The sequence below is a fragment of the Gymnogyps californianus genome, chromosome 10 (genome assembly GCF_018139145.2).
Source record: "Gymnogyps californianus isolate 813 chromosome 10, ASM1813914v2, whole genome shotgun sequence".
Classification (NCBI taxonomy): domain Eukaryota; kingdom Metazoa; phylum Chordata; class Aves; order Accipitriformes; family Cathartidae; genus Gymnogyps; species Gymnogyps californianus.
The window spans coordinates 10445540-10470284 of NC_059480.1; the positions used below are offsets into that span (position 1 = coordinate 10445540).

General features: G+C 39.1%; 1 long non-coding RNA gene across 1 annotated transcript in view; it reads right to left on the reverse strand.

The window, feature by feature from the left end:
• Positions 1 to 834: 834 nt before the first annotated feature.
• The window catches only part of LOC127020059 (uncharacterized), a 164374-nt gene continuing 140463 nt past the window's right edge, over positions 835 to 24745 (reverse strand). Inside the window, exons 3-5 of the long non-coding RNA XR_007767009.1 lie at positions 4045 to 4137; positions 2983 to 3029; positions 835 to 1299 (exon numbers count right to left, since the gene is read on the reverse strand). This is a non-coding gene — a long non-coding RNA (uncharacterized LOC127020059). The remainder of the gene's footprint in view (positions 1300 to 2982; positions 3030 to 4044; positions 4138 to 24745) is intronic.

Consider the following 24745-nt stretch of genomic DNA (forward strand, 5'->3'; position numbering starts at 1 on the left):
CCATTTTAAAATTGGCCTAAATTTAAAAAGAAAAAAAGCTTTAAAACTTGTGAAACAGCCCAAGACCAAAAATGAAGCCATTCCTTTGAAGCTGAACTAAATATTTTAGGTTGAACAAAAATGATACTTTTCCTGATTATTTTTTATATTGCCAACATTTTTTAAAAGCTCAATTTGGCCAAAACTAAAATAAAATTCTGAAAAAAAAATAGTTGTTAGCTAGAACCATTGACTAAAAATTCATGCATTACCAAGCTTCAGTTCTGGGTAATCCTCTGCCCAATTAATGCCTCCTTCAGTTTAACGGAGCAGAGTCAGGCCCTTACTTTCCAAAAACTATTCAAGCTTATTTCTTTATTTTTAACTAGACAAGCTGACAATATTTCTTTTTATAATGGTGAAACAACAAAGGTTCTATGTGAAAACTCCAAGTCAGAAACACTTCTCTAGCCATGCAGATGGTAGATTTAGGTGCTTGAAGACATCACTGTTCTCTATGGCGCTGTATCAGAGTCAGCATCCTGCTTAGCCTGTTCCTGGAGCTCGTTTTCAGCCCAAGCTCTCTGAGCATCCCTACTGCCCCAGCTTGCTTGCACTCAGGCCCTAGCCTTGCAGGAGGAGCGGAGGGAGAAATCAGCTCACATCCAAATTCTGCTTTACAGGCAGCATTGCTGTCACGTGCTGCAGCCATTTGGCTGCATGAGCTCCTGTGCCTACTTGAGCTCAGCCATGTAAGGCAGTAAAGATGTGGTGGTTGTGAGCCCCCTCACAAAGAGCGTGGAAATGAAGCACCAAACTGCCATCCTCCCAAGAGGTGTGGCAGCAGCACTCCAAATCAATACTTTCAGCCAGAAATATTTGGCTTGCAGGTGTTTGGCTTTCTGATGAATAGCTCTAATTTTCTACAGAAAGCAGATACTTTTTTGGGGAAAAAATATTCTCACAAAATCCAATTTTCCCTTTAAGGAACAGATGGAGATGGAACATTTCTAACCTATAAGATGTAGCAACATGTGTGATTTTTTTTTTCCCCCCAAACAGTCTTTTCTGCATATCCATTGACTTGCCTTGCTACAGAAAATTGCGCTAAATGTCACTGGCTCTGAGCCGACAACATTGCCTGCTTTCCCAAGCTCTATCAATGGATTTATTAAAGATGTTTCCCCGTGTGGACCTTGCTTTTTCTCATATACCGATCCCATTAGAGGTAGAACAACATACTACTGTATTGCATGTCACTGGATATTATGATCACGTTCCCATGTCGGCCAATAGAAAAAAAAGGGTGCTCGCAAGGACCTGTAGACACAAAGAACACAGAACAGGTCACCACGAAAGGAGAGTCAGGTTTTGCAGCTATTTTATTGCCAATCTACATGTGCAGACATTTTGGAATTTATTTGCTTCCAAATTAAAAGGAAAGGCACATTATCATAATAGCAAAAGAAATTCATCTAACTATGTTTGGGATTTGTTACGATTCAATCAGCAAAAGAAAGGAAATCCAGGGTCAGAGATCACCCACTCCCCACTGTCTATCACAACGGGTTACCATCCTTAATTTTACCCAACTGTGTCATATTGTGACCAAATATTGGAGGCTTGATCCTTAACTTTGAAGTTTTTCTCTTTTGTGGAATTGAGCCAGAACCACAACATTTTTGAAAACGCAGTGCTTGACTAAATTGAATGTAGTTTTTCTCTGTGAAAGTATAAACCAAACAGAAAGCTTTTGCCCTTCCAAGGGATGGTTTTTAAATAGTCTTTGACCCTTTTTCTTTGTATTTATATTGGCTCTGGTTATTTGATTAAAACTGTAGGAAATCTAATTCAAAAGATTACTTTTAAAAGACAAATAAGGAAACTTTGATAATTTTTTTTTTTCAAATACCTCCTGCCTTTTTTTATAAATGCTTTCCAGATTTGGCTTGACATTCTTACACATTTCAGGATTATCTGAAAGTTAATTCAAGTAATACTTTTCTTTACTTTGGCCCTGTTTTTTAGTATTTTGATGTGTCAGTATCAATTGATTTTAAGTATTCTCTTTAGGAATATTTGATATAAAATAGAAGGTTTGGAGATCAAAATCAAATATACATATATACTTACATATACATATGTGTACACATATGTATATATAGCCCACAGAAATTAACCATAAAAATGTAATATGTGTGCAACTAGCCAAATACAATAAACACGTCATTCATTACTTTAAAATTCTATTGACCTTAGTGATAACTTTTCCTGAATAAAGAATGTCGACTCTAGCCACAGTAAAACTTACTGAGTTTAACAAAATATTTTAATAGAGCTATGCCTAAATTCAAGAGAACTTCACAGAGGGAGGTTTCAGTGGCTGATATGAAGGGAGGAAGTTTTCATATCAATAAATATGGTGGCATTTGCCAGGTAAAATGTTGTAATAATCCTCTGGGTGCTACTTCCCTCCCACTAACGTGTTGGACAGTTAGTTTAGATTAACACGATATGCCCGTTCATAGAATGAGCTGGAAACCAATGTAAATAGAGAGTTAATTTCGCAGCCTTGTTTTCCCTGCATTCCTGCTATCCCCGGGCTGTGGGTTGGTGGTATGCACAGAGTAATGGAAGAGGAGGAAAAGAGCCCCAGGAATAGGTGGAAGCATGGAGTCAACAGAACTGGGGGAGGAAGAGAGAAGGAAAGGTAGGGAAAGAGTTATGGAGAGATTATGGGAACTGAGGGGCAGGTTAACTTTTGGTAGAATAAATAGACAAGCGGGATTGTCCAGTGACATTGAGGAGATGGCAGTGTTCAAAAGTGACAGCAGCAAGTCAGAAAGGGGAATGGTTCTTGTGGACATGTGGTAAAGAAAATGGGAAGGATGAATTATCTCTACATCTAGAGATACATGGGTAACGACAACAGCACAGGAGGGAGATCTGGAGTGAAAGGAAAAGAAGCAGGCAAGCGTGAGCGTCAGAGAAGTTATTACTCACTGTTAGAGAGCCAGACCTGGGACCTATGTGCCACGCTGCTCCTATTGCTGTGCACAGTAAGGGAAAAGAAGGGAAATAAACAATTTGGCTTTTAAATCTACATGTCAGACTTCAATCCAAGCTTCAATCCAGTTCTCCTTTAGCTCCTTCTTAGCTCTAAATGGACAAATAATTCTGGCTTAGCTAGCCGTGGCGCAGATAAGCTTGCAACCTCATCAGAGAATAGCAGGTGTATTTAGGGAAGCTCTTGCAGCTGCTTTCTGATAGATTGAGGCTTTCATTCTCTCCTGTATCCTCTTTATGTCCTCTTCCCAACTTCTGAACTTGCCGTGCTTTGCCCTCACATGGGTATTGTGCTCCTAATGCTAAGCCAGACTGCCTACACCTCACCCTGTCCACAGTGCTTCTCTAATGTGGGCTAACAGCAGTCTATGGCAATAATTTATTATAAATTAGGTGCAACTGAAGTTCTCTTTTCCTTTGGGAAATATTTGTAGATAGAGATTGTTGTGTAGCATCTGTAGTTTCCAAGTATCCATATGCAGGATGAATTAGTCAAAAATTATTCCCTGACTCTGTGTTTACACTGTAGTCTTCTTGGCAGAAAAGATTGTTTACTTATTTGTAGCAGTATAGCAAGCCCTTTACCCCGTTGTTTGCAAGCTTTAGCCAGCAGAGGAGAAATAAAAACATCTTCAAATTAATACTTGTACCAAGTTCATTTATGACTGAATTAAATTACAGCTGCAGAAATGAATTTCAGAATTAGCTTGCACTGTGCTTCACTGTCATTGTTGTATTAAAATTTATGGTGTTAGGCCTGTCCATTTAGACATACATACATACCTCTCCATCAGCAGACGAGTTACTCGGACACATACTGAGATTCAGATGGAACTCCAGAAAATTGGCTCCAAACAATTTCTGTGGATTGGCTTCTTTAGATAAAAGGCAGTGATGAATGCTCCATTATACCAGAGGCAAAGATGTTTTTGTGAAAAAAATACAAAAACAAATGGATAGTCTGTTTTCTACCTGGACGGGCGTATAAAGTCTCCTTACCTTGTTTTTCAAGAAGAGCTCTGGGCTGGTCTGTTATTTGTGAAAATGGTTCCATCTTTTTTCCTCATGGCTTTTGTATTTGAGAACCTAGGACTAATACCAATATTCTTTTCAGGCTTTAATGAAGAAATATGTTCCTACCGAAGGAGAGTGCTGGAGTAAATAGCACCAAAGTAAGCAAAATATTTGCAGGTCATTACATTGGTTCTGTTTGTAAAGAAAATATGGGCCAGAAACATTGCAGGCAGATTCATTACAATCCACCTCTGGTAAAATAACGGCAAAATACTCATAGTTACTCAATTAAAAATGCCAGAATTCAAACTAAATGTTATTCATAACAAACGGTTCAGCTAGCTGAATCTGTGGTGTGACAGTGACAGCTATAATCAAAATCAGAAATGCTATGATTTTTTTTTTCCTTTCAGAGAATTCATAAAGTGTTTTTAATAAGAGGGAATCCAGTTTTCAAAAATCATGGGACATTTCTGTATAGCCAGTCTGCTGCTGCCTGGTCCACTAGTGCCAGCAGGAGTTAAGCATTAAAGGTGAGCCTGTGTCCCAGGGCCTCAAACTCCCAAGCAGGGGATAGCTTCAACTCCAACATTTCAGGTTTTCCTGGGGAAAAGGTATCCTCAAAATAAAAATGGTTTAGTAGACTGTAAATGAGAAGGTCTAAATAATGGTCCAAAATACTACAAACACTGAAATTTGAGGAAAGTTCAGGCTCAGACCTGTTCTGCATGGCTTATATGCAAAGAATTGTAAGAATTGTAATTTTTTTCCTCAAAACTGAGGGTGGGCAGGGATTCAATATTTTCTCTTAATCCTTGCTTAGATAAAATAGACTTCTAAGAGTTCGGCTTCAGTTCTAAACTGGCAATGAAACAGACAAAAAGAAGTGAGGAGAAGGGAAGTATTTTCTAACAAAGTTGGATAAAGCTGCCTTGCCAAAACTGCGCAGTGACATAGCAAGGTACATTATAACATTAAGCGATTGAGTCAACTTCTTGGCTGCAAGATCTCCATCTGAAGGCAACTCACTCTTATTTTGATTGCTATGTTCCTGAAGACAGCAGGACTGTTTCCTAAGACAGTGCGTGGGGTAAGGGAAATGACATGAACTGTGCAGCCCTCTGCTCATGAAAGTTTCACAGAGCATAGAGGCTTGCCTGACAACAGAAATAGCAACTGTAAAAATCATTTACACTCAAACAATCAATATTTCAGGAAATGCTAAGAGATTTGCATCATAATACATAAACTAATTTGGAATAGGTAAAAACAAATAAGGCTTGATTCTAAATTTTAATCCGTTTTCCTTGGTTTACTCTTGTTTACAGTTTAAACTCTTCTTGCTCCACAACCACAAGTCTTCAATGCCTATATAAAAACCAAAGGGAAGCATTAGACCTTAGACAGGCGTAGGACTCCGGGCTGGTGGTTCCCAAGCAAAGAAAATACCGAGTCAAACCAGAGTCTATATCTCTTTGTTTAGAAAGTGCAGAGATAATGTTTCCAAGTGAGAATTTGTATCCTACAGTCTTAAACAACGACTTTGATCCCAGTGACTGTTAGGCTATGACAGAGTTTGCCCCCCAAATAATGTTATTTTGTTAAAGATGCATAGATCTACACACACAAAGCAATAAAACTGTACTTAATCAATCACTTCAATAATAAAAGAATTAGAAAATATAACAGCTCTTTTTCATAGTCGCATTTACGTCAATGGAATAATTTGCTACGATAAGGGTTTAGAGGATCAAGTCTGGGTAACAACCATCTGTGCTCCTTAGGTTTTATCCTCAGATAACATTATTCGCTAGCAACAGAAAGAAAATGCCACGTTGACAGGTAACCCAACCTATTTCCAAACAGCATGCCAAGTCACTGACTGCTTGGGTGTGACATTTGACTGCAGTTGCTTTCACGCTTTGATTTATTCTGCTACTCTCACCAGTGCTCTGTTTCCCCTGTGCAAATTCCTGCAGACACATTAGCATGGAGACTGTCACACTGCTTGTCTACTTGTCACAGCTGAGCTCTAAGCTATTCAGCCAACACCCTGAGATTGACCCCAGCCAAGGTGGTGGCTCTACACGCTACCTTCTGCATTGAAAAACATGGCAAGAAGACCCTTACCACTGTAGCAGTTACTACAGCAGACACCACAAAACTGCTAATTGTTACTGTGAAAATATATCCTTATGAAGACACCAAATGTTGAGCCTTCTGCAAATATTTTAAAGTTATGCAAAATAACCTTCACTACAGTATAATATTACTACTATTATTATATTTAATAAATTAATAAATTTTACAGATTTTCCCTAACAAATGCTCAAAGGGAGACTTAAGACCAGACTGCAGGATTTGGCATTTCCCAGTAGCCACAAGTAACAGTGTCTTTTTTAGGCAATATTCTGTCCATATAATAGCAGTTTCACCGTAAGAATTTATAACCTGGCACTGATCAAAGTATTGCAAAATCATGATGTAGTTAAGGATTTTTGTCAGACACGATGTGTCAAGCTTTATTTTAGTTTTATTTTTTAATAGTTTAACTTGCAAATCAGAGAGGCATTTTCTTAAAACCAAAGAGAAAATCCTTCCCTTTTGCAATGAGCAGCAGAGAGAGAAGATAAGAAAGCTTATCAGCAACATTGCAAAAACACATTTAGGGTCAGCATCATAGAATCTGGCTTGTTAGATGTCTTTGCTAAAGACAGGTTTCCCCAAGAACCTGTGCAGAGAATTAGGTTTCTAGAAAAGGGTACCAAAGGGAATAGCTGAGAAATGAGATGCCAATGGATGGAGCAGGGCTTAGGCACCTCTGTATTTCTTCCCCCAGGGGCTTCTCAGATGTGAACTTTGTCATGGAGTCACATGTCTGATGCAGTGGGAGAGGACTTCAGAATAATTAGCAGATTCTTCTCAGTCCGAGCAAGACCTTCCTTATCAGCTGAGTGCCCCAAGCACCTGGTAACTGGCTGTCCCGGACTGAGACAGGCTCTCTTCCTGCTAAGGCATTTCAACCTGGTCTGAATAGCAAGAGAGTCACTGAACCAGATAAAGAAGAATTGCCAACCTATTTCGTAGTGGCTAAGGCACTCCCTGGCATCTGGGAAATTGTGATTCAAATATCTGTTCCAGAGTGGAGTGGAGAATGTCTAGGGCACAGAAAATGACAGAGAGGTAAAGTAGTGAGGAGCCAACTCCAACCACTCAGGAGCGTCAGCTTGAGCCAGGACACCTAGAAGTTCGTTAGCTGATGGTCAGTTTTAAAGCCTGATCCAAAGGGACCACAAGGAAACAACAGAAGGACAGAGTTATCTGTGTAGATGTACTGTGAATCCTCAGCAGTGTTATGCTGACATAAATCCTTATCTCTTGCAGGAGGATTCCTGCTGCTTCCCAGTAGTGCTGCTTCCCAAGCCGACTTAAAGGAAAAGGTTCATCAGGGAAGGGAAGCAACCAAGGTGAGTCTAGAGGAAAAAGACTTCATCACCCAGTACACATCTGTTCAGTCAACTCCAGCCAACATGCCTACCAAGTCATAAGATGAATGTGGAGAGAAATATGGTGAATAGTTTCTGGATTATGTGTAGCAGTACTACAATATCAGCATGATATTTCAACTAGCTTCTGATTAGCATAAGTATAAGGTTATCACAGAAAACTGTTGCTGTAAATCTTCACAATTTAGCATTGTAACGTTCTTCCTATTGCCTCTTATGAACGATGTGTGCAGAACAGGGCCTGCTGTTGGAATGAGATAATTCAAATGCTGTGCATGTACACTGAAACTGAGCTTTCACTGTCACGTCTCTGTGGTACACGAGAAGGAAATAAACCAGCAGGAAATAGTAACGTTGACTTTCAGAGGAAGAAGTGCAGCATGAAGCCATGAAGTTTTGCTAGAATTGGATAAGGTGGACATAGAGCTGTATGAAGCTCAGAACTTCAGTTTACCTATGCTTCAGCAAATTTTGCCAGTAGGCTGGTTTGCTTTGCTTGATTTCTCAGCAATGAATCTCAGACTTGTGTGTTGGAAAATCAGAGCTAGTGCTGAACCTAGGCAAATTTTGCCGTGTCCTCTTCTCCCTTGCACATTATCAGCACACAGTTAATCTCCTGCTGTCTCTTGACAGTGCAGGGGAACAGTAGTGTCATATATGCTCAGAATCATCACACAAAATGTTTCAAGAGCAAACAAGGAAAAGGACCTAGTGCTGACTTAATATGACCTACTGCCACAGCACCTCCAAAGTCATTTACCTGTGCCTAGAGAGAGAATACAAGATTTTTTTCCAGATGAAGGACTTGCATGGCTGGTGGGATCTTGAAAGCTGCAGATCCATGCCGGCCAGCCATGAGCTTTGCTTTGTAAGTACATTCCTCCCATCTACCAAACAGCAGGCCACAGTTATTGCTTCAGGTTGGGTGGGATAGAATCACCTGTACACAGAGCTGTGCCAGGGTAACAGAAGGTTAAATACTGTGTGTTTAGCTAAATTGTTTTTTGCATGGAAACCCATGTAATCATTTAAACCAGAGTTAAGTTGGATCACATTGGGGCTGGATCAGGTGAAACTACCATCAATGCCCACTCACTCCATTGCACTGTTTTAACAGAGCTCTTTCAGATTAACTCCTTGCAGCTTCTATGTGTAGAGAACCTTTTCTCAGAAACTCCTGTTCTGGCCCTGCAGGCCAAAAATGTGACTGGACACTGTCACAAGTGAGACACGGTGGCTGGTGTAACACAGTGTTCTGACATGACTGTTAGGTAGGTTCAGCACATCTCCTGGAATAATTTAGTACTCCACATGCAGTGATTAGCACAGCTATAGCCTCAAGTGGAGGCTTCTGCTTTCCCAACATAGACTTTTGTTCCACCCATTCTTCATGTCCCACACTCACAGCCCTGTATGACCAAGAAGGTGCTTTTGGAAGAACATTCCTTCTCCCAGCAGCTGCCTATGAACAAGTATTGTGGTTACCAGCCTGCTACAGCAGCTTCAGTAACTAATGGCATTTCAAATCATCATGCTACTTTTTGTCAAATGACTATATCATGCATTTGGCTTGTGCAAAAAATACTGTTCAGTGAGAGATGTAACTGCTGGAAAGAACACTTTAAAAAGAATGTTTATACTTCCTAAGAATTAAAAAAAAGTATATGACATTTTCCTGTATCTATAAACAACATGAAGTTGAATAAGGTATTGTGCCAATAACAATGTCAAAATCTTGTTGAAAAATGAACATGAAAGCTCAGCTTTATCAAATCATTCATAGTCCAGATTTTCTGTGGGAGCCAGCCTAGGCTTTAAGATGTATCATTTGTGCAAGCGACAACAACTATTATTCACCTCTTTTTCTGAAAATTAAAATCCAAAAGATGTACACAGATAAACAAGTTTTCCTGTATCTTTGCTACAGGAACTGAATCCGTTGATTATATTAAATGTGTATTGTTTTCCTGGCCACTCTCCCACAGTGTGGAGAGCAATTCAAATCATGTTTCCTTGAACATTTAGCAGCTGGCAATTACTGGCTGCAGACTACCTGGGATAGTGGATGTCCTACTGGTATTAGTCTGGTGGGTGCAAGAAGTAATTACAATTGCATTTGTTCTGCAGTGGTAGTTTCTTTGCTTATTGCTCCTTTTTACCCCACACTGAGAATGGAGCTTGCAAGATCACAGCAAAGCAATGCTGTAGCACCACAGTAGGCATTAAAAGGCCATATACGTTTACAGGCAATTATCGTGTAGTGCAGTGAATAGGAAACTGAAGTAGCTACAAGTTGGAAGATAGCTAAGGAAGGAAAAAGAGTTCAACATGGAGAAATCTAAAATTTACCTCTTGAGCTTAGCTACCTTTCTGAGACAATACCAAGTCCCTCCTTTGATGGAGGGCCACAGTGATGGAGAGATCTTCCTGACAATGCTAACACCAGGGCTTTGTGGTGAAGGCAACCCAGCCCAGAGTCACATTACCAAATTATTTCTTAGTGTTCAGCAACATTCTCACTGTACAGTACTCAGGACCCTGGCTCAAGGCTAAATTGTGGTGGAAGATGCGGCCTGCTCCAGAAGTGGTGGTGGTGGAAGTCATTGCACCTGAATAAGTGACTATCCTGATTACTGCTCCCAGAGGTTCCAGGCTAAGCGTATCTAATTGTCAACTTTTACTTTGCCTTTAGAACAAGTAGCTTGCATATATGCGCAGTCCTGCAGTTCCCTGCTCTGGCACGGGTGTGAGGGACTCTCCCCTGCCTGGTTCATCAGCTAGCACAGCTGGTAGCGACAGGATCCAGCCAGCTGCGGGGCTATGATTCTTTGATATGGAAATATTAACAAAGTACTGAGTCTCCTTGGTACTTTCCCCACCACCTTGACATACAGTAGCTAGGGAAGCCACAATTTGGATATGGGTTGGTACTTAAAACTGCAACAAATTGCTGTCAATAATAATTAAAAAAATGGGTTCATTAAATACACAGTATGAATAGGAAATAAGATTAGAGGTGACACGTAGACCAGGAGGTCTTTTTCAGGCTATGGAAAAAAATAGAACACAGTTATTTTTCCCACAGCCTGGAGAAGGCCTCATGTCCTAAATGTCATCTCTAATCTTGTTTTCTATTTCTAGTGTATATTACACTGCACTGCTAGTGCCGCTATAGTTAAAGCGATATCAGTGTTTCCATTATAAACCCCTATTTTCAGAGGTTTGTAACTCAACCATAAAAATTTTGCTCTGGGCTGAAACTTGGCAAACGAGTTATAGAACTGAAACATATTTAATTTTTTTTCTTCCTGTAATTAAAAAGAAGATTCATATTTTAAAACCAAAATTTTGCAAGCCACTATGCTATAAGAGAAACGCACAACGTGTAGAGTTTGAAATTACTCCAAAAGTACTGTTAACAGCTTATTGGGATAATTCTAAGCTTCTTTTTTGAATTCCAAATACAGATATACTACAGTGGCATCTTCTTTTTTAAGAATGAACAGTAACACAATCAGGTCAAATCATTTGAGTTTTAAAACTGTGAGTAAATATTTATAGGACTGGGTCAATAATCTGCATTTTATAAAGGCTCCTAAGTACATATTTACATGATAAAATGTAGCAACACTGCATCACAGACAAATACATCAATAACGTGCTTTTAGAAGACTTCATAAATGTACTTACATGGGCCAATAATCTGCAAGTTTTTTTCACATGGAAAGGGCCTCTGTTTAGCTAAGAAAACCTTATTCATGCAGAAATAATCAGATCTGGTTCATCCGTCTTTCCTTTTTCTATGTGTCATGTTAATGAAAGAGTTGTATATATAGTTTGGCTAAGACAGGAAAGATATGATAGATAGCTACTGAGGTTTGAAGAGCATGCTATAAGACTGTGGAAGAATTATTTAAAGTGAGACAAAGGGGTTCTGGCAAGGATTGTACTAATATCATAAAATTATGACTACTGGAAAGTAACAACCAGGAAATCCTGCCAGATGACTGAGGAGCTGACAAACACAGGAAAACCCCATGATTTGGAACATGAGAAATAATACTGAAGCAAATAATAGAAACATATATTTGACAGGGAAGTACCACTAGCAGTATGGATTTAATACTTACATGCACTTTGCACTTATTTTCTGTGCTGAAAGACACCACCATTTCAGTAGACTAAGACTTTGATTTTGCAATTGGATCTTCACCAATGAATCCTTTTGGAAAGTTTTCTGGAGAGGAATATCTGACTCGGAACATACACATGAAGAGGAAGAGATTGCAGTTATTTTCTTCACTGGGGTCCTAAATAAAAACTGTGAATGGTAATCACATTGGGAGTATTGCAAAATTAGCTCAAGGGGCAATCCAGAAGTGCTAATAAAATCAGATAATAAATTTCCCTTCATACCAAACTAGATAAAGACATCTTTGGTTTAAGGCATGTTTGTAACTATCTGTATATTCTGTTGACCTCTAACACATAGATAATTGTACTACAATTTAATAACAAGGAAGACGACTATCATTACTCTTTTTCATAGCCTGGCTTGAATTTTGTTGTAAATACGAGTATTAGCCCTGCTTCAGGTATTCTCCCTAATTTATTTATTGTAGATGACAATTTTCTAATAATGCTACTGTAGCTTCAGTTCAGTTCATACCTTTAGTTTTATAACCCCAATTTAAACATTACAGGGCATGCTTTTATAATCCCTAGAACAAAGTCCATTAAAGTCAGTAAGAATCACTTGAAACCTGGTTCAAATCCTGCTGAGGTGAATGGCGCTCTTGCAGTTAATTAATTAGGAATGATTTTTTTACTCCCCCTAAAACTCCAATAAAATCTCCATTAATGTTTATGGAATTGTAAGCATGCATTCCCTTTATTTAAATGGCTAAGTCATCTTTCATATCTTACAATTTAAGATAAAGATTCCTATTATATGTGTGCGTAGTTTGTGATAAGCTTTATTCAGCATAAAGATTCCAGTGTCTTGGCACTGACAGGAAGACTCTAAACATTACTCCTGTTGTCCACCTCCTTACTCCCCAGGGTGTCCCATTAATTTCAGTGAAACTCCTGGAGTAAGGTACAACATAGACAACGATATCAGAATCTGATCCTTGACTGTCATTTAAAAAAAAAAAGGGGGGGGGGTATTCTTCTATCCATCTATTAAAGGAGTATTTATTTAATGTCAGCTGCATTCCCGACTCTTACAGGAAATGTTATATCTTTTTCATAATTGACCTGGCTTGTAAAGTTATAAATGGGTAGCTACTGAAAGACCACAGAAATTATTTTGGAAAATGTGACTGAAAGCTTATTTCTTTGAGAAAAGAGAAACAGAAGACTCTAATCCTAATATAGTACAGAGTGAAAGAGATATCTGGGAGATTTCACTGTTTTAATATGCTACAACACAGGAAAGTATGCACACTGTGGCCTAAATTCCAATCATCTTTCTCATGCAAGAAACATCATCGGGTTTAAAGGGACCAAATTTTTTGATCCTTTCATTTTTTTTAATATCTTATTCATAGTTGCAGTCTCAGCACTATGCAGCTCTCAGTTTAATCACTGCAGCTTTCAGGAGGAACCTCTCAGTCTTTCAACATTTAAGCATTTAGTTGTCTAAATTTATGGTTGTTGCTTTGCCAAGAGATAGGATACAAATCTGGGCTCAGAAAGAAGATGGATCCCCCCAAACACACAGTAAACACTCGGGGAATGAAAAGGCACATGACACCACATTTTGTTAAGGAATTTACAGCAAGTGACCTGCCCCTTTTCACAGTGGCAGCAACCGTATTATTCACTCCACATAACGAATTGGTAGGTTATGCTAATCTGAAGAGGGAAGCTATCAATTGTATACGTCCAGACCATCTCTGCCATTGATTTTGTAATTAATGATGAATGTACATTTTGGGAGGGAGAGATTGCTGAGGAGGGAACTTCATGTGCAGAATAAAAATGCTACAGTAGCCTAATCAATTAGGTACAGTTGACAAATGGGTGCAGGATAACACTACAAAGTACTGTGCTTTAGTAGTGGTCAAAGAGTCAGAGAGAAGATGTCACATGATATCTATATTAATCTTTCCATGGGTTAAATGTGATCCATTGCATCAGCAGGACCATGAGAAAAATGTTTCGTATCTCAAAATCATGCATCTGATGCTAACTTGAAACCTATTTGCTTTATTTACTGATAAAAACATTGTAATAATGCACTAGATGCTGAGAAGATCATTTGTCATTTTTAAGCCTGGTAACAGGATTGAAAGCCATGTAGAATATCATTTTAGGTAAACAAATAGCACACTTTGGACATAGATTTAACTAATCCTAAGCGTCAGGTAGAAGAGGGTGTGCCTTTGGAAGCAGGTAGTCCATCCTCTCTTTGGATGCAGCCTGTGCAGAGCTTTATCTTTCCATCCCCATGACAGGCCTTTCAGCCTCTCACTACAGCAACAGCTGCCACAGGGTGAAGTGACAATACATATAACCAACTTAAATATTCAGCTTCAGCTATGCAGTGACATTTGGATGGACAACGTACACAGCAAGTTGTAACATTTCTTCCCAACTAAATCTAGAAGCCTGCTGCAAAAATGCAGCACTGAATTCCTCAAGTCTGACTCATGAAAACAACCGCTCCCTACACGTAGCTCTCCACTGACTTGACTGTAATTATTTATAAGAATGATAGCAGTTGGTATAACAGGGTCATTGTCGCAGAGGCTCACACAATCAAATTAAACAGGTGTCAAACTCAATGAAATTTATTCTTCAATCAAAATCGTGTAGAACTCCGACAACATTAGTAAACCACAGGTTCAGTGATGTAAGGGAAAATTGATACTAGACAACTGACTTAAGAATTATTAAGCTTTAGAAATGATGACCCAAAATGCACGTATCACATACCTAAAAGATGAGGGCTCTCAACCTCAAGGAGTTTCCTTAGGCGGCATCCCAACCCAAGGGGAGAGTCCCTGACTGCAGACCTGCTGCTCTGAGGAGGACAGGCTCAATTTGCCCTCCGGCAGGGCTCCATTTACACCCTAGTCGAACCTGATCTATGGTCATAAACGGTCAACGGTTGAGAAGTTTCTTTGAACCAAAGCATTTCACTGGCTGAGGGCCTTGTCTGTTGACCAAAGGGCCTTGCCTTTCCTATCGCTTGACTGAGGTGTGTATGTGATGGTCATCACCAACCGAAGTGTGTACGTGACCACAGTTACCACACGGGCCAGGCGGCTCGACCCCCAAACTCTGGCTTCTAGTTTTTGTTTTCTTCAGTTGAAGAGTTTTGGCCTCTATCGGGGCAGGTGTACCTGCCACAGTCATGCCTAGGACAACACTTCCACAGCACACGATACCAGACAGCAAACAACACTGCTTCAGTTCTTCAGGAAGGTTCTCCTTACTTTTGGGTAGGCTGAAGGGCTTACATATTTGTGCGTGTGTATGTTTATAGATGTGTAACATGTACCACTTTCATTTTATTTCCCTCTTTTGACTTCTTTGGAAATACAAAGCAAAACAAGATTTTTGAAGCAACTAAGAAACGCGCAGGTGAGAGATCTGTCAGTTCTTAATTGAAGGATGGCAAGTGCTAAATTCTTACAAAAAGCATTTCTTTTCCTGTAATGGTTCAGCAAAATGAGCTGTGCGACAAAAGCTCAAAAGCAAAGACATGTATTCTCATCTAGGCAAGACTGACTTACTGAAGGGACTTTTGCCTCAGTGCAAATTAAAATCAAACTCAGCACACTGTAAAGACAAGAAATCACTTATTTCAGTATAAATCAGGGTTAACTTGCCTGATATCTAGAATATCGTAAAAAGATCTGTTCTCATGTAATTCACAGAGCCCTTCAGAGAACTTGAATTGCTAAGTTAAAACTGAAGGAGCTGCATAATAATCTTCTACCACTGCACTGTTCACCTTTGTATATCACAAATATGCAAGAAAAGGATGTATATGGGGTTTTGGTGTGGGTTTTTTGCGGGGAGGGTGGAGGGGGTGGTGTGTGTTTGTGAAAGTCACAGTCTAGCCACCTGTACTGTGTCTCTGCCACACATGGAAAACAAAGCAATTACACATGTACATATACCACCTATGCTTTGCAAACCATACAAACATGCTTATCAGTGAGTTCTGGCACGGAAACCACAAACACTGGGAAACGCTTTCAGATAGGAGATTGGGTCTGTGGAAACCCCAGCAAATAGCAATCTTTCTCCAGTTGTGGTGCTTTGCTTTACATACTTTTCAGGGGTGCACTGGGATGACTACTACTTTTAAGATACTGTTTACTCTCACTTTGGACCAAGGAGCTCTGCACAATTTATAAAGAAAGTATATGACCAGCTGGAGGCACAATATAAAAATCTGGATTTCATTAACTGGAAACATCAGGCACATTAATGATCTCTTCTAAAAAGAATTGGTGCTCCTTAAAATAAGAGTTCCCCCTCACTTTAATGCAAATCAAGAGTAACTCGTCTCAGGATAGTGCAGTTGCACTGATTAACAACTAGCATTAAAAGGTAATAGAAGGGAGCTATGTGACTCCATCGTGGTTTAGGTTTTTGTGTGCCCTACGACAGTGTCACATAGCCTCAGTTCAGCACAAAGTAACGTGTCGTTATTATGCTTGTTATCTCCAGCTGGGCACCAGCAAACTTTTTTAATTACAGGCAGGCAGATTCCTGAAAAGGTTTTTCTATCTACTGCGAGGCCATACAAATTGTATCAGTGATTCTTACCAGTGAAAATGGTCAGAAATGTTATTCATTTTGGTATTTAAGAATAGATACAATACTAACTGGGTTTTCCTATGCGTAAAAGGCAAAGAGAATAAGCTATATTCACTTGAGGACTTGCATTAAGCTGCATGTTTGTGGACTGGAGCTGAATGGGAACTGAACGGAACTGTCTTCTGATTTCCACAGTCCTAATTCTGTAGTACATCACTGGTTTCATTGAACACAGGTAGTTTGGGGAATGGGGGTTTTCTTAGTTTGCAATTTGTCTCTCTCAAAGTACTTTGTTAGCATACTGATATCCCTGTTTCCTAGCACATGCTGCAGACTGAGCTAGTAGAGTGGGTAGTAGAGAAGGGAAAGAAAGAGAGAAAGAAAACCTAAACGTCATACTGAAGTTTAGAAGCCTGGAAGGCGGGAGACAGACCATTACAGGATCAAACTCTAGAAAAATCCTTACCTGTTACTCAAAAGTACACAGCAAAGAAATTTAAGATAGTTACTCTTTATATGCATAGATATTTGTCCTGAGAGGTGGTGTAACAACAGCTACAGGATTTATTTTCATAAAGCAGGCTAATATCCAAATTAAACTTTATAGGGGAAGAAATAATAAAACAGACAAGATAAATACCATCAGAAGAAAGAAGGAACCATAATTATTGGTGCATCTTTTCACATGGGAATTTGGGCACGGGTAGGAGTTTGTTATTCATTTTTACAGCTTTACCCCTTTAGCCATTTCATAAAACAAACTCCCATAAGATTATAGTGCCAGCCTCAGTCATATCTGTATGGAGAAAGTTTGTAAACCTCTGTTTAAGAGTTTCATAAGAGCTCTTATGCTACTTAGGTTTCCTTAACAATATGTTTATTAAGTTAGATAAATCCATTCTTGACTTCTGAATTAAACAAAGTAGTGAAGTGTGCAGGAGTCTCAGCTTTCACTACAACTTATTTCAAGCTTGGGAAGCAGTGTCTGAGGTTAATTCTCCAGTGGGTCCCTGGACTTAAAAGGAAATGAGCACATTTCAGAGAAGAGGTAAAAGTCAGGGCCAAGGCGACTACTTCAGGTAATACTCTACGGGGGGTGGGGGGGAGTCCTTGGTAAGGTGGTTAGCATGTTCCCTGCTCTTTTCTTTTACGGTAACACTTTACTGGCATGAACTATAGCCAACTGACGTCACCATTTAAAAAAAAAACAAACAACAATGGATGGGCCTTTTAAAGATCTTTTAGCCTCTCCTTGACACTTCAAATATAAGTGTCAAATATTGTCCAGACATTTTATTTTGTTGGTGTTTTGAGACGCTCTTTACTTTTCAAGACTGGGCACTTTTCCAAAAGCTACACTCCAGCTTGTGGCTTGAATAATTTTGCGAATTGCTATGGCCCATTTTATTCATAGGGTCAGAGCAGATGATTATAATCATCTCTTCTGGTCTTAAAAGCTAAACAACCCCATGCTAGCCAAGAAATCATGTTTCAAGTGGTAGAATTCTTTTTAATGAAACATCTGAGTAGTTTGTAATTTTCCTAACAGGTCAATGACAGTCAAAACTTAATGGAAGTTCCCTCTGTCTCTTCTTAAAGAACACCCCCTCTAATAATATATTTTGTATCAAGGCAGACATGTTTTCCCTCAGGACAGAGAGTTTCCAACGGGAGCGTCATGAGTCATATCGCTTTTCTTTCTTGTCTATAATTTAATTATTTTAGAGGATTTTTTTTTCTTCAACTGGGTGAGTTTTTGACACATTTTCATTTCCATCTTCAAGATGTAAGGAATCACACTTAGAAATTCAAATCAATTAATTCTGTCGATTGTGGTTTTTTATGATTCAAGTGTCCATTTTTTCCAAACCATTTTTCAACTCACCACATAAACAACAACACCTCTTCCCAGAAACCTTTCCTTGTTTCTAGCCATAGACCTTTACATTTATAACATAACTAGAATTTCTGAAGTTGAGGTTTTAAACCACTAAAAATGCAGAATTTAATAAACATGAATTCTGTATTACCTGGTCAAACCCAAATCTTCTGAAGTGATTTTATGATGGAATGGAACATAATAGCATAGAATGAGCTATATTTTTCATGTTATTTCACACCAAGCAATTAACATTCTGGATTCTAAAATATCAATTAAAAAAAGCACAAATTCTTATTTTTCATCTCCTTAAAACATGAGAAAAAAATCTGCATATACAGTAAAATAAGATATGAAAAGATTTAATTCTGCTCAGTCGAACTCCTCAGTCTGTGAATAATTTTGAAGCTAAAGAGATTAATTAAAAAGCAATTTCTTCATGACACATTCAAAATGCATTTCCTCTTTCTTCAGGTGAAATGAGGTAGTTTCCATTGGCTACAATATTGGTGTATATTTATAAAAAATTATAAATATAGACTAAAAAGAAGGCTGCTTCCACAAAAAATGGACAATCATGTCCATGTGTAAGTATATCTATATAAATGCCACATACAGGAAGAGAGATGGGATTGTACAGACAAAGCAAGAAAAAGCATAAATCCATCTGCTCTATAACAGCTCAAATACAGCTGATGAAATTCCTGCATTTCTTTTCCAGGGAAAAATTGCAGCGTTTTTAAATTTCCTTTCATTCCAAATCAGAAGTGGACCACAAATTTCAAAATGTCCTTCAGCATAGAAACTTTTAAAAAATCCATGTTAGGTAATACTGAAATGAGTTTTGAAATTAACACAGTATAATTAATATAAGAGAATAAAGTGAAAGCATTAGCATTTTGAATCTACTGATGTGAAAATTCTAGATCCTTTTTTGTATTTGTCAAATCAGTACCTTACGATGAAACCTTTCTAGGTTGATATAAAATTATTTAATATACGTGGATATAGCCATCATATATTTGCACATATAACTGGAAGTCCTTCTGGAAAATTTTAAAATGGATTTACTTGAAAGGCAATGTTTACAGATCACACATTGGATCTCATAAAATAATCCTCTTTTACTGGGACAATGATGTGACTAAAACTACAGTCCAAAATATGATGAGTATAGGAGAACCTGAGGACCTGGGGACCCAAGCTTTGGCAGTATAAACATGTCCTCCATCACCCAGACCATCGGGAACTTGGGAGCAAGTGGAGGTTTCTGTTCTTGTATTTTCTCTCTGGAGCAACTGGGAAGGACTCAAAAAAGGGTGGAGAAGCGATAAACTGATCATAAAACACCACTCGGCCACTCACTAGGGCAAGGGAGCTCGTGTGTCCAAGCAGCTGAGCTAGCGATAATGAGTTTTAATTTGCTGCTAATGTACAGCTGCAGTGGGAGAAACAGAAGCGTCATGTCTGGGCTGTTTTCCCTGAGCCACAACAGCAACGCTGCTCCCATCGCTGCCAGCACATTTCCTGGACTAGTAGTACAGTTTACACACTGTCCTTCCTTTAGATTTGTGCTTTAAAGTACAAGCTTAATAAAATAAATTTTCATTCTGCTACAGCAGTATATTGCTGTAAATTAGGAAGTCACCAGCGAGCGATCAGAGCTGATCTTCCTACAGCCTTTTGTAACTTATTTTGTAACATCATTTTTGCAGAAGCTAGATTTCTATTCTTCTTTTGTCTATCTAGGAGCTACTAGAAATAAATTCACAATGAAGGAAATACTATCACAATTTCTGATAGCTTTTCCTCCTGGGCAGTACAAAAGATTTTTTTATTTGTTCTGGGATATGTAAGACACTGGGTCTCACAGGTCTGCCAGCTGTTACAGTTGCTTGCTGCAGGTTTCCCCAATACTGCAGAGATGTCTCATTTTTGGAGCATAGTTTAAAATGATGCTTTATCTGGCAAGGCAGGTTTGGTCAGTTAAGGACCGGGTGATCATCTGTTGGTTAATCAACAGATATGTATCATAGCATCCAAGAATGGGAAAGAAAGAAAAGTTTCCCACTCCCACAGCAATTATTACACAGCCCAAATCTCTCCTGACACCACTGAGGCACAAGACCAGAGTGTTGGTAGAGTATAAAGAGAGCCATAGTGGGTCCCGCCAAATGTCCCCTGAGCCCAGGATTTGTCTCCAAGCAGGGTTTCTAAGGAGCTGAGCAGGGAAAAGCAGAAAGAAGGCATGTATGCATGACAGTCCCCACAGGTTCCATCACATAACAACTATTTTTAGCTGCAGGGATTTTCTGAGTGGATGCAGTTTCTACAATTTAATAATTCTTAATGAATTTCTCATCCATAGCGTTGTGCAATCTCTCCTTGAACCCACGTAAACTTCCAAGCAGCCCCCATGTCCTTTAGAAAAAGTTACACATCTACTGCCTGTTGCATGAAGAAACCAAACTTACTTTGGTTTCTTTTGAACTTGGCTCCTACGAGCTTCATTTGATGGTCCTCGGTTTTTGCATTGGAAGAGACAGCAAAGAGCCAATTCCTATCCGCTTTGTCCATTCTGCTCATCAGTTTGTAGGTCTATCGCATCCCTTCTAAACTGAATGGTCCCAGCGTATGCAGCCCATTCCTGCTATGGAAGTCATTCCACCCTTCTTGCACTTCCATGAACATCTCCCAGTTGTACTACGTCCTATTTAAGATGAAAGGACTGGAACTGTGTACACCATTCAACAGGTGGGTGAACACTGATTCATAGAGTTGTTCTCTAGTCTTTTTTCTCACTTAACATTTGGTTAACTGGCTGCTACTCAGCACTGAGACAATGTTTTCATGGAACTAACTATTATAATCCCAAGATTGTGATCCTGAATCATAACGGTCAGCTCAGAGCCTATAATTTTGTGTGTGAATTTAGGATTGCTTTTTCCCATATGCATCAGTTCCGATTTATGCATACTAAATTTCATTTGCCCACACAGTCTCCTGAGGTACTTCTGTGTTTCCTCATAGGTGGTCTTCATGTTCACTACCCTGAGTAGCTAACTTCCTATCATCCTCAAACTTTCTCACCTCTCTGTTCATCGGCTTGTCCCAGCAGTTTATGGTATGTTTACCAGGACAGACCCAGCACAGATTCTGCAGAACTCCCATTAATGAGATCCATTGTGTATTTTCTTGGTTTCCCTTCAAAGTCTTTGGCACAGGACTTCATCAAAAGCCTTTCAGAAATACAAGCACAGCAACTAGCTCACCCTTATTCACTTCCTTATCGACCTCTTCAAAGACGTCCAATAGATTTGTAAAGCATGGCTTATATTACATCAAAGTCAGCAATGGTATGAATAGTTTCATTCAAAATTTCCTTTTAATTTTAGTCAACATAATCAGACAACAGTTAATGGATCACAACCAGCCTAAATGTAAGTGGAAGCATCTCTGCTTATTTAACAGATTGTGGTCATTTCAATCAAGACAAGACTGGGCCATTGAAGTACCAGCTGCTTATGGGTTTCTGCTGAATCTGATTTGCTCACTAGGAATCCGTAGGTATGGCCATAGGGACCCTGAGAGCTACAGCTTACTGTGTGAGAGTAACTATCATTGAAAATGAAAGCTAGGGTGCTGAAGAGGGTTAGAAGCTCATTAGCAACCCCTAATTCCCTAAGTTTCCCTAGAAATCTCAACCAGATTAGTTATAGATAGGAGATACTAAACTGGGATCACACTGACACATGGAGGACTGGGGAAGTGCTGGATTTCCTACATCCATCATGTCCTTGTTTCAGGGAGATGTCACATCCTGCTGCTCACAAGCACACCAGCAAGGGCAGAAATGACAGAACAACCCATATTCCTGTTAGTCAAAGAATATTTGCCACTGTCCTCTCTATAGGTTCTGTAAACGTCCAGCCATGACAGGGAAGAAGAAAAAGTCATCTACAGTCTTCATAGCTGAAAGAGCTTTCAGTCACAATTCGGCATTTCTGTATATCTCCTTCTCTATTGCGAAGTAAATGCCAAAGAAAAAAAATTAGCTTTTTCTAGCCCCTCCCCGCCATGCAATGATCTATATGTTAATTTATAATAACATGGAAGAAAATGGATGCAAAAGTTTAAGTAAAAGAGAAACAGGAGAACAGATCTTGCTGAACAGGAGGTTAGTGAACAGGAATGCGATATCTGTAATTCACTATTCTGAGAACATGAACATTAAATGGAAAAAGTACTTCTAGGAATAAGTCAGAGGCTGTGCTGGTATCAATCATGCTCCCTCGCTGTGGAATACAGGTACAATGCAAAGAGCACTGCACAGAGCAGTAAACAGACGGGCTTCCACTCCACTGCAAATTTTACTGAGTATTTGTACACTTATATTATCAAAAAGGAGAAAAAAGGTCTTGTGCTCTATTTTACCAATGTAAATACCTTTTATAGAATATGGGTTTGTCTCTCTTTGCCCTTCTGAATTCTGGATTATGAAAAGGAATAAACAAAAAGAAGTATGAAAGCAAATGTGGCTAAGTACCCTGATTTTCTAAAATTTTATTATTATCAGCAAATAGCTCCCTTTTAAGAGTAGCCCTAATTGGCTATTAACAACAGTAGCTAACAATTTCAAGGCAATTAATAATATTTTAAAATAATTAGATGGCTAATATATTACATTAGACCATACAGTAAGCAGAATTCTTGCTAATTATATATATTATTCTCCCTACTTTGCTTAATGAAGGTGCCTGGCTTTTAGGTTAATTCATTCTTGCTCTATTTTCTATTTTTTTTAATCAGTGTAACTAATCCTGCCACGCACTATTGTAGTATTAAAGGAGAAAGATGTGGATGAAGCAGTGAAAGAAACACGAAAAAGAACATTAAAATGAAGATTTAGTTCCAGGTTTCAGAAGCAGTTGCACAAAGTAAAGAATTAAGATGTGGGAAATTAGAGAGAAAATGCAGAAGCCTGAGTCAACATTTATTTAACACCTTCTGCCTAATGCTGAAAACTTAAATCTCTACACAGAGGTAATCAGAGCCAGATCATTTTGATTTTCAGAACAAAGCAATTCTTCTGACAAAAATATTACCACTCCATAGCTTAAATGATTGTTTTTCCTGTTTTCTCCAACAGCAGAGAGAGGAGGGGACCTTGGATAAAGGGAGATTTGTTCCAAATCGGGAGCTAATCTTTCAGGAAAGAATAGCAATGAATAAATTGTTTACAGTCAAAATCTTCTCATTTGTATTAGCGTATAACTACATTTCACTCTCAAATATTTGAGCATGTCTGTGTGCTCAGCAACTGTCTGCTGCTGTGATTGCGCAAGTGAATTACCTTCGCTGAAAGCCAGAAAGTACAAGTTTTCCTGCCCTCTGTATCAGAAACATACTGTATCTTGCATTTTTACCCCTAGGCTCAAGAAACAATTCCAGACTCCCTGGGAAAGTGATCCCTGCTTTAGAGGGAGGGAGGTGGAGGAAGCACCTCCTTTGGTGTTCTCCAACAGGACAAAGAGCACTCCCGTGTCCCGGGCTCAGCCCTGCACAGCCACAAACCCGATGCCCCACACGCACGGCTCAGGGCCTCTGCCCCGACTCTGAGAAAACGCTTCTCCAATTTCTCAGGGAAGCCTGAGCAGTACCGACTGGCTAAAATGTTATAGCGGCACGAGGAAACATGAGGTCAACCTATCCACTTGATTACCCTACTGCGTCTCCTACTGCTCTCCTACCTATATGTAATCCTCTTTAGGATCCAGTAGGAGCTGTTAATCATCACGAAAAATAACTGCTCAGTAAACAGGACAAAATCACAAAAGGAACTGTTTCAGCGTGGCAACTGTCTCTCAAATATCAGACCAAGGTCATATTCTAGCTGTGAGCTTGCTGTTAACTTATGTACAAATGGTATGGCAATAAAACTTGTCTAAACTATGAAATATAAAATAAAGCCTTTACACCAATGATGCCTTATTAGATTTGTGCATTTAAGACACAAAAAAGCACAGTAAACGACCATGCCTGTTTGTAAATGTTCAGAAGACATGCATGCTCATCCCAAAACCAGCGTGCCCCTTAATTAAGCATACAGCAGTAAGTATGGATTCCCAGACAAGCAGTTATGCACACAGCAATAGCTCACACACTTACAGCTTACCACTTGTACACGCTTACTGTCTTTTGTCTTAGATCATGCCAGTCAGACACACAGAGCATCTTTTTGTCCTGTGTTTGCACCGTGTTTATGAGGCAGCAGTCTTTTTCCAAGACTGAGACTTCTCACAAAATACTGTTCTACCACTTTTGTTTTTCATATTGTAACCATGATAACGGATGTTGGCTCTTGGGAGCCAAGACCCAGGCAGGGCCATATGAGGCAGGTTAATAATAAATGAATACATCAACGCATCTTGACTCTCTGAACGTTGTTTTATTTCTGTAATAACTAGTGCACACACAGATGCAATATATTGAGGTTCTCCCACGTTTGTGAAAAATCTTT